The sequence below is a fragment of the Mustela lutreola genome, chromosome 12, assembly GCF_030435805.1.
Source record: "Mustela lutreola isolate mMusLut2 chromosome 12, mMusLut2.pri, whole genome shotgun sequence".
In the NCBI taxonomy this organism is placed as follows: Eukaryota; Metazoa; Chordata; class Mammalia; order Carnivora; family Mustelidae; genus Mustela; species Mustela lutreola.
The window spans coordinates 77,157,374-77,171,358 of record NC_081301.1 but is presented as its reverse complement, the minus strand read 5'-3'; the positions used below and the strand labels follow the sequence as shown (position 1 = coordinate 77,171,358).

The window sequence follows — 13,985 nt, the reverse complement described above, 5'->3', positions numbered from 1 at the left end:
AATGAAAGGGTCTTCAATTCTAGGATTAAAATGCTCCCATTGGAAGTAATGGTCTTTAATCTCTTCCTTGAATATTCATTTAAAACACAGTTAAATAATCCCCCATTGAAAGCCTGAATTTAAGTCCCTTTTTAACCAAGATGATAGGAGATGAATTCTGCAAAATCCCCAAATGGGCATTTAAGGCTTTAGAATATTTACTACTAGCATTTTTATATCACCTTTGAAGTTGCTATTGTAGGGATACCAGATAACTTTATGGCCAAATTCTGGGTGAAAATACAGCCCTGACAGCCAGAGTAGATATCAACCACTTTGAGTTTTATCAAGGTAAGCACACAGTAGAATAAAACATTTCTTTGTGTATCTGACCAGTGTTGTTTTGAGCAATGAAAATGGAATGAGGGTAGAGCTGTACAGTTACTATGCTTCAGGGTTTGTACTACTTAGATTAGAAGACAGAAAATCTGCCAGGAAGGGTTTGCTTTTGTATATAAGGAAAATTTAATGGTAGATAAATGGTAGGTAGATCCATAGGTAGATGATAAATAGATATTCATGTTTACAGATATACATATATGTGGATATATATAAATGCATGTATTTGAATATACAGGGAGTCAGTGAGCTTTTTTCCTACAAAGGGACAAAGAGTAAATATCGTAGGCTTTCTAGGTCATACACCACAATTACTCAACTCTGCCATCATAGTGGGAAACCATGCCTAGACATTAAATGAAGGAATAGTCATGGCGGTATTCTAATAAAGCTTTATTTATAAACACTGAAATCTGGATTTTATATAATTTTCACGTTTCACACAAGAATATTCTTCTTTGGATTTTTTTCAACTATTTAAAAACATAAAAACCTCTCAGCACAAAAATGCTCTCAGACAATTTACTGTAGACAATCTATGATGATGTCTTATCAATCTGGTTGCGTGACCTGAGTGAAACTGCTTGACCTGGGGACTCTTCTTCCCAGTCTCCCTCCTCTATCTCATTCTTGAAAGACAAGATGGGTTTAATGGCAAATGCGCCCCAGATACTTCCAACATTGACTGTTCATGCTATTAATATCAAGGCAACATAGCCGGTGACAGCTTCTTTCATTGATTCATAATTCTTGTCCCCGTTAAAGGGTATCTGATCTGACGAACTATACAAATTTCACTAAGAATATGCTAATGGTGTCAGTTGATATAAAAATAAAACCACAACTTATTTCTTTCCTGACTAGGGAATTAAGGGAGAAAATGCCACCATTGGGGGTGGGTGGGAAATCCCAAGGCTTGGAAAATAGCTCTGATTTTTGAAAGCTCAAGTCTTGTTCAAATCACAATCAAACTGCCTCTTAGAGATTATGCCCAAGTCAGTGGTGGGTGTCCTGTGGCAATGGCAGTATTTCTTATGTACTCACTTCATAGAGTTTCAAGCTTTGCAAATATATTTCAGAAAGTGGTTGTATTTTTTAAAGAAATTTTTTAAATTCTCTGTTTAAGTGAATAGATTCATCAATCAGAAAGCCCAAAGGCAGGTGGGGAAAAAAGGGCAATTTTTTATTGTTATTAAAGTAGGAGAGGCCTGAGGCTCAATTTCTGAAGAGCATGATCCACAGGACTCCTGTTCAAGGTAAGCAGCTGCTGAGACACTTCAAAAGATCATCTTTATTGCAAAACAATTGTCTGACCCAGTTTCTTGGTCAGCAACATGCTTTTGTAGAAACTTCAGGAGCTGATGAAAAAGCTTAGCAAGATTAGCATGTGTAATTTCATCTAGGGCTACTGGGAGGGGAAATATGAAAACGTTTTCAGGTCCCTTGGATTTACTGCTGACAGGTCTATGGCCATAGGAGCAAAGAATGAAACAAAAGACATTAACCTGTTTTAAAAGACAGTGTCTAATTTCTTGGCAAATGGGTTGCCTCTTTGTTTTCTTGACTATTTTCTTTGCTGTGCAGAAACTTTTGATTTTGATGAAGTCCCAAAAGTTTATATTCGCTTTGGTTTCCTTTGCCTTTGGAGACATATCTTGAAAGAAGTTGCTGTGGCTGATATCGAAGAGATTACTGCCTACGTTCTCCTCTAGGATTCTGATGGATTCCTGTCTCACACTGAGGTCTTTTATCCATTTTGAGTTTATCTTTGTGTACGGTGTAAGAGAATGGTCGAGTTTCATTCTTCTACATATATCTGTCCAGTTTTCCCAGCACCACTTATTGAAGAGACTGTCTTTTTTCCACTGTATATTTTTTCCTGTTTTGTCGAAGATTATTTGACCAAAGAGTTGAGGGTCCATATCTGGGCACTGTACTCTGTTCCACTGGTCTATGTGTCTGCTTTTATGCCAGTACCATGCTGTCTTGGTGATCACAGCTTTGTAGTAAAGCTTGAAATCAGGTAACGTGATGTCCCCAGTTTTATTTTTGTCTTTCAACATTTCCTTAGCGATTCAGGGTCTCATCTGATTCCATACAAATTTTAGGATTATTTGCTCCAGCTCTTTGAAGAATACTGGTGGAATTTTGATCAGAATAGCATTAAAAGTCTAGATTGCTCTAGGCAGTATAGACATTTTAACAATGTTTATTCTTCCGATCTAAGAGCATGGAATGGTCTTCCATCTTTTTGTGTCTTCTTCAATTTCTTTCATGAGTTTTCTGTAGTTCCTTGAGTACAGATCCTTTACCTCTTTGGTTAGGTTTATTCCCAGGTGTCTTATGGTTCTTGGTGCTATAGTAAATGGAATTGATTCTCTAATTTCCCTTTCTGTATTTTCATTGTTAGTGTATAAGAAAGCCACTGATTTCTATACATTGACTTTGTATCCTGCCACATTACTGAATTGCTGTATGGGTTCTAGTAGTTTGGGGGTGGAGTCTTTTGGGTTTTCCATATAAAGAATCATGTTATCTGTGAAGAGAGAGAGTTTGATTTCTTCATTTCCAATTTGGATACATTTTATTTCTCTTTGTTGTCTGATTGCTGTTGCTAGGACTTCTAATACTATGTTGAACAAGAGTGGTGAGAGTGGGCATCCTTGTTGTGTTCCTGATCTCAACAGGAAAGCTGCAAACTTTTTCAAAGGAAACAGTCAAGAAAACAAAGAGGCAACCCATGGAATGGGTGAAGATATTTGCAAATGACAGTAGAGACAAAAGGTTGATATCCAGGATCTATAAAGAACTCCTCAAACTCAACACACACAAAACACACTCAAAAAATGGGCAGAAGATATGAACAGACACTTCTCCAAACAAGACATACAAATGGCTATCAGACACATGAAAAAATGTTCATCATCACTAGCCATCAGGGAGATTCAAATTAAAACCACATTGAGATATGACCTTACACCAGTTAGAATGGCCAAAATTAGCAAGACAGGAAACAACATGTGTTGGAGGGGATGTGGAGAAAGGGGAACACTCTTACACTGTTGGTGGGAATGCAAGTTGGTGCAGCCTCTTTGGAGAACAGTGGGGAGATTCCTCAAGAAATTAAAAATAGAACTTCCCTGTTACCCTGCAATTGCACTACTGCGTATTTACCCCAAAGATACAGATTTAGTGAAAAAAAAGGGCCATCTGTACCCTTTTATAGCAGCAATGGCCATGGTCGCCAAACTGTGAAAAGAACCAAGATTCCCTTCAATGGATGAATGGATAAGGAAGATGTGGTCCATATACACTATGGAGTATTATGCCTCCATCAGAAAGGATGAATACCCAACTTTTGTAGCAACATGGACAGGACTGGAAGAGATTATGCTGAGTGAAATAAGTCAAGCAGAGAGAGTCAATTATCATATGGTTTCAATGATTTGTGGAGCATAACAAATAGCATGGAGGACAAGGGGAGAAGGGAGTTGGGGGAAATTGGAAGGGGAGGTGAACCATGAGAGACTGTGGACTCTGAAAACCAATATGAGGGGTTTAAAGCAGCAGGGGGTGGGAGGTTGAAGGAACCCGGTGGTGGGTATTAGAGAGGGCACGGATTGCATGGAGCACTGGGTGTGGTGCAAAAATAATGAATACTGTTATGCTGAAAATAAATAAAAAACAAAGACAAAACAAAACAAAATTACTTTCCAGGCAAGAGATAATACCTTTCTTAATATAGAAGTTTAAAAGAATTAAAAAAAAATTCTTGGCAAATGGGCTTGCTGTTAGGGTTTGTAGATCACAGAGGTCTTTCTGTATTCATAGTCTTTTGCCTATCAAAATATTTTTATATTGTGATAAAATCCTACTGTAAAGCACATTTTGACCATTGACTAAGGACTCACTGCCTCGGTATAAAAAGATATTCAAGTTGGTGCAGCCTCTTTGGAGATCAGTGTGGATATTCCTCAAGAAATTAAAAATAGAACTTCCCTATGAACGTGCCATTGCACTACTGGGTTTTTACCCCAAAGATACAGATGTGAAAAGAAGGGCCATCTGTACCCCATTGTTTATAGCAGCAATGGCCATGGTCGCCAAACTGTGGAAAGAACCAAGATGCCCTTCAATGGACGAATGGATAAGGAAGATGTGGTCCATATACACTATGGAGTATTATGCCTCCATCAGAAAGGACGAATACCCAACTTTTGTAGCAACATGGACGGGACTGGAAGAGATTATGCTGAGTGAAATAAGTCAAGCAGAGAGAGTCAATTATCATATGGTTTCACTGATTTTTGGAGCATAACAAATAACATGGAGGACATGGGGAGATAAAGAAGAGAAGGGAGTTGGAGGAAATTGGAAGGGGAGGTCAACCATGAGAGACTATGGACTCTGAAAAACAATTTGAGGGTTGTGAAGTGGTGGGGGGGTGGGAGGTCGGGGTACCAGGTGGTGGGTATTATAGAGGGCACGGATTGCACAGAGCACTGGGTGTGGTGCAAAAATGATGAATACTGTTATGATGAAAATAAAAAATAAATTTAAAGAAAAGATTAAGAAAAAGATATTCTTCTATCCAGTCTTATGTCTCCTTGAGAAAGAATTCTTGGTGCATAAGCATCTAAACAGTATTTAATTTGGAATCCTGGCATGCATCATAAAACTAACATAAAGAGCAACAATGTATGTTTTAATGATTTCAAGGGGAAAACATTTTCTCAAATGGCTCTAAGTTAAGGTCTATTCATTGCATTCTGGAAAATATGACATCTTTAACAAAGTGCTCTTCAGCTTTGTATTTTAAACATCTATGTACTCATATTTATCAGCAAAAAGAATCTTTCAAAAGAGCTAATTGGTTTTAGGATTTCCTCTTCCAGCTTTTTTTCCCCCCTTTAAGTTCATTTTGGACAATATCATTTTAATTTATTTTTAACCCTACTTTTTGTAGTATTAGTTTCCCAGGTTGCTGTAACAAAGTACCAAAAACTAAGTGGCTTAAAACAATGGAAAATGACACCTCATGGTACTTAGAGCTTAAAATCCAAAATCCAGTTATCTACAGGGCCATGGTCTCTTTGATGGCTCTAGGAGATGATCCTTCTTATATCTTCTAGCTTATAGTGTTTTCTGGTGGTTCTTGGTGTTTCTTTCTTATAGCTATCTCAGTACAGTCATATGGTTATTTTCTCCTTATGTACCTTCACGTGGTCTTCCCTCTGTGCACACTGTATCCAAACTCCCCTGCCCCCCCCTTTTTTCCCAATTCTGTTTGTTCAGTGTTCCAAGATTCATTGTTTATGCACCACACCCAGTGCTCCATGCAATATGTGCCCTCCTTAATGCTCACCACAAGGCTCACGATCCCCCCTCTCTTCTCCACTCCAAAACCTCAGTTTGTTTCTCAGAGTTCACAGTCTCTCATGCTTCACCTCCCCTCCAATTGACCCCAGTTCACTTTTCCTTTCCGTCTTCTAATGCTCTCCATATTATTCCTCATGCTCCACAAGTAAGTGAAACCATATGATAATTGGCTTCCTCTGCTTGATTTATCTTACTCAGCATAATCTCCTCCAGTCCTGTTGATGTTGATACAAAAGTTGGGCATTCATCCTTTCTGATGGAGGCATAATATTCCATTGTTTATATGAACCAAATCTTTTTTATCCATTCTTCTGTTGAAGGGCATCTTGGCTCTTTCCACAGTTTGGTGATGTGGTCACTGATGCTATGAACATTGGGTTACAAATTGCCCTTGTTTTCACTGCATCTGTATATTTGGGTAAATACCCAGTAGTGCAATTGCAGGATCATAGGGTAGCTCTATTTTTAATTTTTTGAGGAATCTTCACACTGTTTTCCAAAGTAGCAGCACCAACTTGCATTCCCACCAACAGTGTTAGAGGGTTCCCCTTTCTCCACATCCTCTCTAACACTTGTTGTTTTCTGTCCTATTTATTTTGGTCATTCTAACTAGTGTGAGGTAGTTTCTCAATGTGGTTTTGATTTGAATTTTCCTGATGGCTAATGATAATGAACATTTTTTCACGTGTCTGTTAGCCATTTGTGTGTCTTCTTTGGGGAAGTGTCTTCATGTCTTCTGCCCATTTTTTGACATAATCATCTGTTCTTTGGCTGTTGAATTTGGGAAGTTCTTTATAGATCTTGGATATCAGCCCTTTGTCTGTAGTGTCATTTGCAAATATCTTCTCCCATTCTGTGGTTGCCTCTTTGTTTGTTGACTGTTTCCTTCACTGTGCAGAAGCTTTTTGATCTTGATGAAGTCCCAAAAGTTCATTTACACTTTTGTTTCTATTGCTTTTGGACAGGTCTTGAAAGAAGCTGCTGTGGCCAATGTTGAAGAGGTTACTGCCTATGTCAAATATGTAGATTATTTGACCAGAGAGTTGAGGGTCCATACCTGGGCTCTCTACTCTGTTCCACTGGTCTATATGTCTGTTTTTGTGCCAGTGCCATGCTGTCTTGGTGATCACAGCTTTGTAACAAAGCTTGAAATCAGGTAATGTGATACTCCCAGCTTTGTTATTCTTTTCCAACATTTCCTTAGCAATTCAGGGTCTTTTCTGGTTCCATACAAATTTTAGGATTGTTTGTTCCGGCGCTTTGAAAAATGCCAGTGGAATTTTGATCAGGATGGCATTGAAAGTATAGATTGCTCTGGGCAGTACACACATTTTAACAATCAAACTTTCCCTCTTTATAAGGATGTCAGTTATATTGAATTAGGGCCAATCATAATGACTTGATTACCTATATAAAGACCCTATTTCCAAATAAGGTTGCTGTCTGAGGTACCATGTGTTAAGACGTCAATGTATCTTTTAGGGGGAAACACAATCAACCTATAGCACTTGCATTGTTATAATATAATGTTAAATGACAAAAGTAATATTTGCAGAGTATGACTGAGAAAATTTAACAGCACTAACAAAGGTGACAGGGTCCTTAAGTCATTTTCAGCTGTCTTAAGCCTTCACAACTTGGGGTATCTGCTCACAAATACAGCTTAGTCCAGCTCATCCCAAGCTAACTATAGGAGGGTAAGGAGGAGATAGGTCTGGATCTCTTTCGGGCAGAACTTTTCCTCATGGTTCCTAATAAAATATCAGGACATTCATTCTGACCCTCTTAGAATGCACTTCAAGGTCTTCAAGGTCCACCAGCCACAGTGACCCTACCAATGAGCCAGCACCAAAGGAGTAGAGCAGTTCGCATTGCAACTATTCTATGACTCCTCTGAGGAGGCATCACTCCTAGCCTGTGCTGTGGCAGTGAGAGACACTCTCTCACAGATCAATCAAGCCTTTGGCATATGAGTGTTGGGAAAATTTGTTTCAAACAGAGATAAGTATCAGAGCCTAGAGCAGTGGTTCTCAATTTCAATCACCTGTAGGGTTCTGAAAAAGATCTTGGTGGCTGATCCTCACCTCCATGCTAGTAACTGAATTGCGTTACTGTGCCATGAGAGCAGGAGCATTTTAAAGCTGCCCTCATGTTACTAATGTGTGGTGAAAGGTGAAAACAGCTCATCTAGCACTGTGTTAAACAGACACAATATTAATCAGACATTAATATATCTAGGAATCACCTGGTGATCTTGTTAAAACACAGATTCTGATTCCATGGGTCTGGGATGGGGCTTGAGTTTCTGCATTTCTCGCAGGGGATGCCATTGCTGTCAAATGCTTGACCACTGAGCTATACCCCTGCTGTTGACCCATTGACCACACTTTGAATAGCCAGGATCTAGAGAGCTAGTTATCCAACCTGGCTGCACAATGGGGTATCCAGCAGGCTTATACAAACTGCTGACCCTTGGGTTTTTACCTCCGATATTCCGATTTAATTGGTCAGGGGTGCTGTGTGAGCTTCAGGGTTTTTAAAAGATTCCTATGTCATTCTAAATTGCAGCCCAGTGTGAGGACCACTGTTACTGAAAAAGACAAAAGCAGTCTTTAGTTGTTTCTGACAATCCAACAGTGTGAGCAGGTGGGCTACACTAGGCATCACACAAGTGTACCCATGCTGGGCAAGGGAAGGTCACACCAGTGAGTACCAAGAAAGTTGCCTAGATAATCCTAATGTTCTAGCTTTAGGTTTCCACCCAATATTCATTACCTTCTTACCACTGCTATATGCTCATTAATACACTGACAAGTGTCCTGGTGGCATTCTCCTTGAGTCATGATACCATCCATTAATAACTGCCTTTCTCTTCCATGTCCCTGCTTCCCCCCTAGAGAGAAGGCTGGCTGGTCCTGTGGGCTCTCTGCAGGGAAGAAAGAAAGACTGGCTAAGTTCTCAAGGAGCATGGCACCTAATGGACCAGTTCACTTGTTGGGCACATAATTTAGAAAGGTGTCAAAGTGTGAGAGGTAAAACTAGAGAGAAAGGAGAAAAGAGAATAGGTTAAGGTGTTTTTATTACACTGTGTTCACCACTGGGGTAAGTGAGGGGAATATTAGTCTCTATGGGAAATCTTTAACAGAATTGATGAGGCTCAAAAATGCATTCATGGTGAATGCAAAGTGCTCCTATAAGCCTGACTTTAAGGCTTGTGCAGCATAAAAACCAAGGTTGTACAAGGAACCAGGAATCGATGCATAAAATAATTTTTAAATATTTTATTCATTTAGTTTTTGAGAGAGACAGCACGAGTTGGGGGAGGGTCAGAGGGAGAGGGAGACTTTCAAGCAGACTTTATGCTGAGTGTGGAGCCTGATGGGGTCTTGAGCCCAAGGCCCTGAAATCATGCCCTGAGTCCAAATCAAGAGTCAGATGCTTAGTCGACCTAGCCACCCAGGTGCCCCTGTGCAAAACAAATTTTTAAGGACAGGTGATAGGGGATCAACAGGCAGAAGTGAGAAAGCAGGCAAGGTGGCTTGTGGGGGATGGTATCAAAAGAGGTTAATTAAATCTCCTTCATCTTGGTCAACTAACGGCTTCCTTAGTCCACGTGAGAGCTGAAACAAGGTTTTGAAACAGCAGTCAGAACTGCTTGAACAGACTTGACCCCCAGGGAAGAAAGCTGAATACTCCCCACCACAGCAGCCCCGCCATATATCCAGTCCCAGTTTACATGGGTTGTCCCAGCACCTGGTGCAGTTTGTCATTTTAGCACTCTCATTGTGTTTGGGTTTGGACAAGAAGTGGTCACTCGTCAAATGGTAGACTCTGTGTTAAAGGCTGAATTGAGTCCTCCTAAAATTCATGTGTTGAAGCCTCTACTTGAGTCATGTCTACTAACATTCCATGAGCCAAATCAGGCCACAAGATCAAGATCAAAGTCAAGGGTGATTAAATATACTCTGCCAACCAAAGCCATGGTAATGGTGTGAATATACAATAGTATTTAAAAGGGAGTGAAAAATCACATCAATTATTTGATCTACCACACTTAAGTTCTATCAGTATATTTTTAGAGATTGACTGTCTGTGGATTTATTCTTAACAAATGAACTTCAGACTAGGGACTTACCATCAGGCATATCTAGAATAATTGTCTAGACAACATAACTATGAAGCAATCTCTTCCCATTGCTGAGACTTAGTTTCCATAAAAAAAAAAATCCATCTAGCTAGATTGACAATTATAGAAACCACTTGGCACACATAGTGTTTTATCTGTTTAATTAGTTGCAAATATTCCAAAGGATTTTGCATTAAAATCCTGTTTCTCTCAATAAACTGAAGACTCTGACTACCATGTGCATGAAGATAACAATCACCATTGGAGCTGCAATTCCCCCTTGACATGTCTGCCCTTGCCTGATGCCACAGTCCCCACCAGACAACTTCTTTTTTTTAAAAAATAAGTTTATTTTTATAAACATATAATGTATTATTAGCCCCAGGGGTACAGGTCTGTAAATCGCCAGGTTTACACACTTCACAGTGCTCACCATAGCACATAGCCTCCCTAATGTCCATAACACCACCAACCCTCTCCCTACAACCCTATCTCTGGCCACCCTCAGTTTGTTTTGTGACGTTAAGAGTCTCTTATGGTTTGTCTCTCTCTCAATTCCATCTTGTTTTATTTATTCTTTTCCTACCCCCCAAACCCCCCACATTGCATCTCCACTTCCTCATATCAGGGAGAGCATATGACAGTTGTCTTTCTCCGATTGACTTATTTTGTTAAGCATAATACCCTCTAGTTCCAGCCATGTCGTCGCACATGGCAAGATTTCATTTCTTTTGATGGCTGCATAGTATTCCGTTGTATATATATATACCACATCTTCTTTATCCGTTCATCTGTTGATGGACATCAAGGTTCTTTCCATAGTTTGGCTATTGTGGACATTGCTGCTATAAACATTTGGGCGCACATTCCCCTTAGGATCACTACATTTGTATCTTTAGGGTAAATACCCAGTAGTGCAATTGCTGGGTCATAAGGTAGCTCTATTTTCAACTTTTTGAGGAACCTCCATGCTGTTTTCCAGAGTGGTTGCACCAGCTTGCATTCCCACCAACAGTGTAGGAGCGTTCCCCTTTCTCCACATCCTCGTCAAAATCTGGCACTTTCTGACTTGTTAATTTTAGCCATTCTGATTGGTGTAAGGTGGTATCTCATTGTGGTTATGATTTGTATTTTCCTGATGCCCAGTGATGTGGAACACTTTTTCACATGTCTGTTGGCCATCTGGATGTCTTTTTTGCAGAAATGTCTGTTCATGTCCTCTGCCCATTTCTTTTTATTTTTTTAAAGATTTTATTTATTTATTTGACAGAGAGAGATCACAAGTAGGCAGAGAGGCAGGCAGAGAGAGAGAGAGAGAGAGGAGGAAGCAGGCTCCCTGCTGAGCATAGAGCCCGATGTGGGACTCGATCCCAGGACCCCGAGATCATGACCTGAGCCGAAGGCAGTGGCTTAACCCACTGAGCCATCCAGGCGCCCCTCCTCTGCCCATTTCTTGATTGGATTATTTGTTCTTTGGGTGTTGAGTTTGCTAAGCTCTTTATAGATTTTGGATACTAGCCCTTTATCTGATACATCACTTGCAAATATCTTCTCCCATTCTGTCAGTTGTCTTTTGGTTTTGTTAACTGTTTCCTTTGCTGTGCAAAAGCTTTTGATCTTGAAGTCCCAATAGTTCATTTTTGCCCTTGCTTCCCTTGCCTTTGGCGATGTTTCTAGGGACAAGTTGCTGCAGCTGAGGTCAAAGAGGTTGCTGCTTCTGTTCTCCTCAAGAATTTTGATGGATTCCTCTCTCACATTGAGGTCCTTCATCCACTTTGAGTCTCTTTTCATGTGTGGTGGAAGGAAATGGTCCAATTTCATTTTTCTGTATGTGGCTGTCCAATTTTCCCAACACCATTTGTTGAAGAGGCTATCTTATTTCCATTAGACATTCTTTCCTGATTTGTCAAAGATTAGTTGACCATAGAGTTGAGGGTCTATTTCTGGGCTCTCTCTTCTGTTCCATTGATCTATGTGTCTGTTTTTGTGCCCACCAGGCAACTTCTGTCAGTTAGGCTGTGGGCTTGCCTTCTAACTGAGCTTGGAACCCAATCTAGAGTATCCAGCTACAACATTCTGATATTCTGAATTGACAGGTTATACTTCCAATACAAACTCACTCCCAGTGTTGCTCTTCAAATAGTCTCTGTGTTTGGCAGTGTTTAAGTTTGGGGCGAATTTCTTACTACAACTTTAGTCTTGCATATAAAATCCGTTCTTCACACCCTTTATTCACAGTTAGAAGGGAATGCCTTCTGAGTCACCAATGTTCCAGATTTCTGTGCCGGGATGTTCTCTTAAGAACTGAAAGCTGTGTGGCACTAACGGCATCTTCTTTGGGGACTAGTTGGGAGCTTATCCTGAATAGAAACATAGTTTCTCTTTCTTTCTTTCTTTCTTTTTTTTTTTTAAGATTTTATTTATTTGACAGATAGAGACACAGCAAGAGAGGGAGCACAAGCAGGGGTAGTAGGAGAGGGAGAAGCAAGCCCCCTGCTGAGAAGAGAGCCCAATGTGGGGCTCAGTCCCAGGACCCTGGCATCATGACCTGAGCCAAAGGCAGATGCCTAGTGACTGAACCACACAGGTGCCCCCACAGCTTTCTCCATCCATGGTTGTTTCATCAAAATACTCATATCCAACCAGCTACCCTACTGGCTTGTCTTCAGGACCAAGTGGGTGGGCTTTCAGGCATGCTGTGCTCCCCCACAATTTATGACGATGAGCAAAGCTCTGTGAGGGTTGCCTCTCACAAGAGAACCTCAAAGAAGAGTTGTCAAAAGCTGGAAATAAAACAACAGACAAGAACTCTGGCAAAAGTTGAGATACTGAAAGATAGGTGATTTTATTATTGTTATTTAGTGTTTTGGGCTGGGCAGCTGCTGTAGAAGACAAAAAGGAGAGAAAGAAGAGAGTCCCAGAAGCAATACATGAAAGAGAGCATGAGAACTATAGAAAGTGAGAAAAGCCAGGAAAGCCAGGAGTATTATGAAAAATAGCTAAAGAAAGAGATTCCATACATCTTTCCTTCTTTGACCTATTTGAACACCAAAAAGTACCCTTAGGTGAGGGCACCCTAACTGGGGCTTGACATAACATTTGCAAAGTCTTTGTAGTTAAATATATTCATATATCTTTATCTAATTTAACCTTTTTTAAATGTCTGATCTTATTTTTTGTGTATGTTACTCTTAGAAAATCCCATTTTTGGCTGGACTCAGACTTAGATATAAATGCTCTCAAAATTTGGCCTCCTTCATTCTCTTGTCCAAAAATTTATCAAATTCTGCAACCCCACCCTTATTTTTCTTGGTATACCATTTCTTCAGAGCAATTCACTGATGTTTGCATTGCAGGACAAGTGGAGTAATAAAACACTGAACCTTGTATAATTTAGCCCTGGGTTTCTTACCTTCTTTGTGCAGGGGCTTCCTTATAACACACCAGTGGGCATCATTTTCTTTAGAGAATTTTTGAAAATTTGCAAATTCTGCTAGTTCAATTGGGGTTACAGTGACAAAGAGCAGTATATCAGTATTAGTCAGTTCAGGGATAGAAATCTTATTTTTTTTTAAACAACAACCAAGTTGAGAACAGTCATACTGGTGTTTACAGTGAAAGCTTGAACAAATTTGTGCTTCCTTTCTCCAGTTCTCCTGGGTCTATAACAGGAATTTCTCTACTCAGTGACGAGCAGACATAGTTATGGTCAAGACAGCCTACTTCATGTGGAAACCTTGTTTGCTGAACTGGACCATACTTTCCACTCTTCACTAGAGCATCAGCAGCAACTTCTGTGTCCATACCTTTCTCATAAAGGTATGTTGTTTTGCATTCATCATCCACTGCAGTAAGTTTCCAGCAGCTGGTGACTGGGAAGGAGATTTTCAGTTTCATCCTGAAACAGCTGATCATCTCCAAGATGCCCTGAAAAAGAGACAACCTCATTTCATCTTTCCTACAGTCCTTTACTGTACATTACTCTCTTATGCATGAGAAACAGAAGCAGAGAGATTTTTCTCAAAGTTTTTCATTCCATAAACGGTAAAAACAAGATTTGAAACTATGTCTCTGCTGCCACAGACAACACTCCTTCCACTGC

General features: G+C 40.0%; 1 long non-coding RNA gene across 3 annotated transcripts in view; it reads right to left on the bottom strand.

The window, feature by feature from the left end:
* Window positions 1-754: 754 nt before the first annotated feature.
* Window positions 755-13,985, bottom strand: part of LOC131813115 (uncharacterized) — a 68,057-nt gene continuing 54,826 nt past the window's right edge. For 2 of the 3 annotated variants that reach the window (XR_009346612.1, XR_009346619.1), the window contains one exon: window positions 755-2,914. This is a non-coding gene — a long non-coding RNA (uncharacterized LOC131813115). Of the gene's footprint in view, window positions 2,915-13,428; window positions 13,811-13,985 lie in introns of those variants that run through there. The other variant, XR_009346613.1, reaches the window with a different exon arrangement.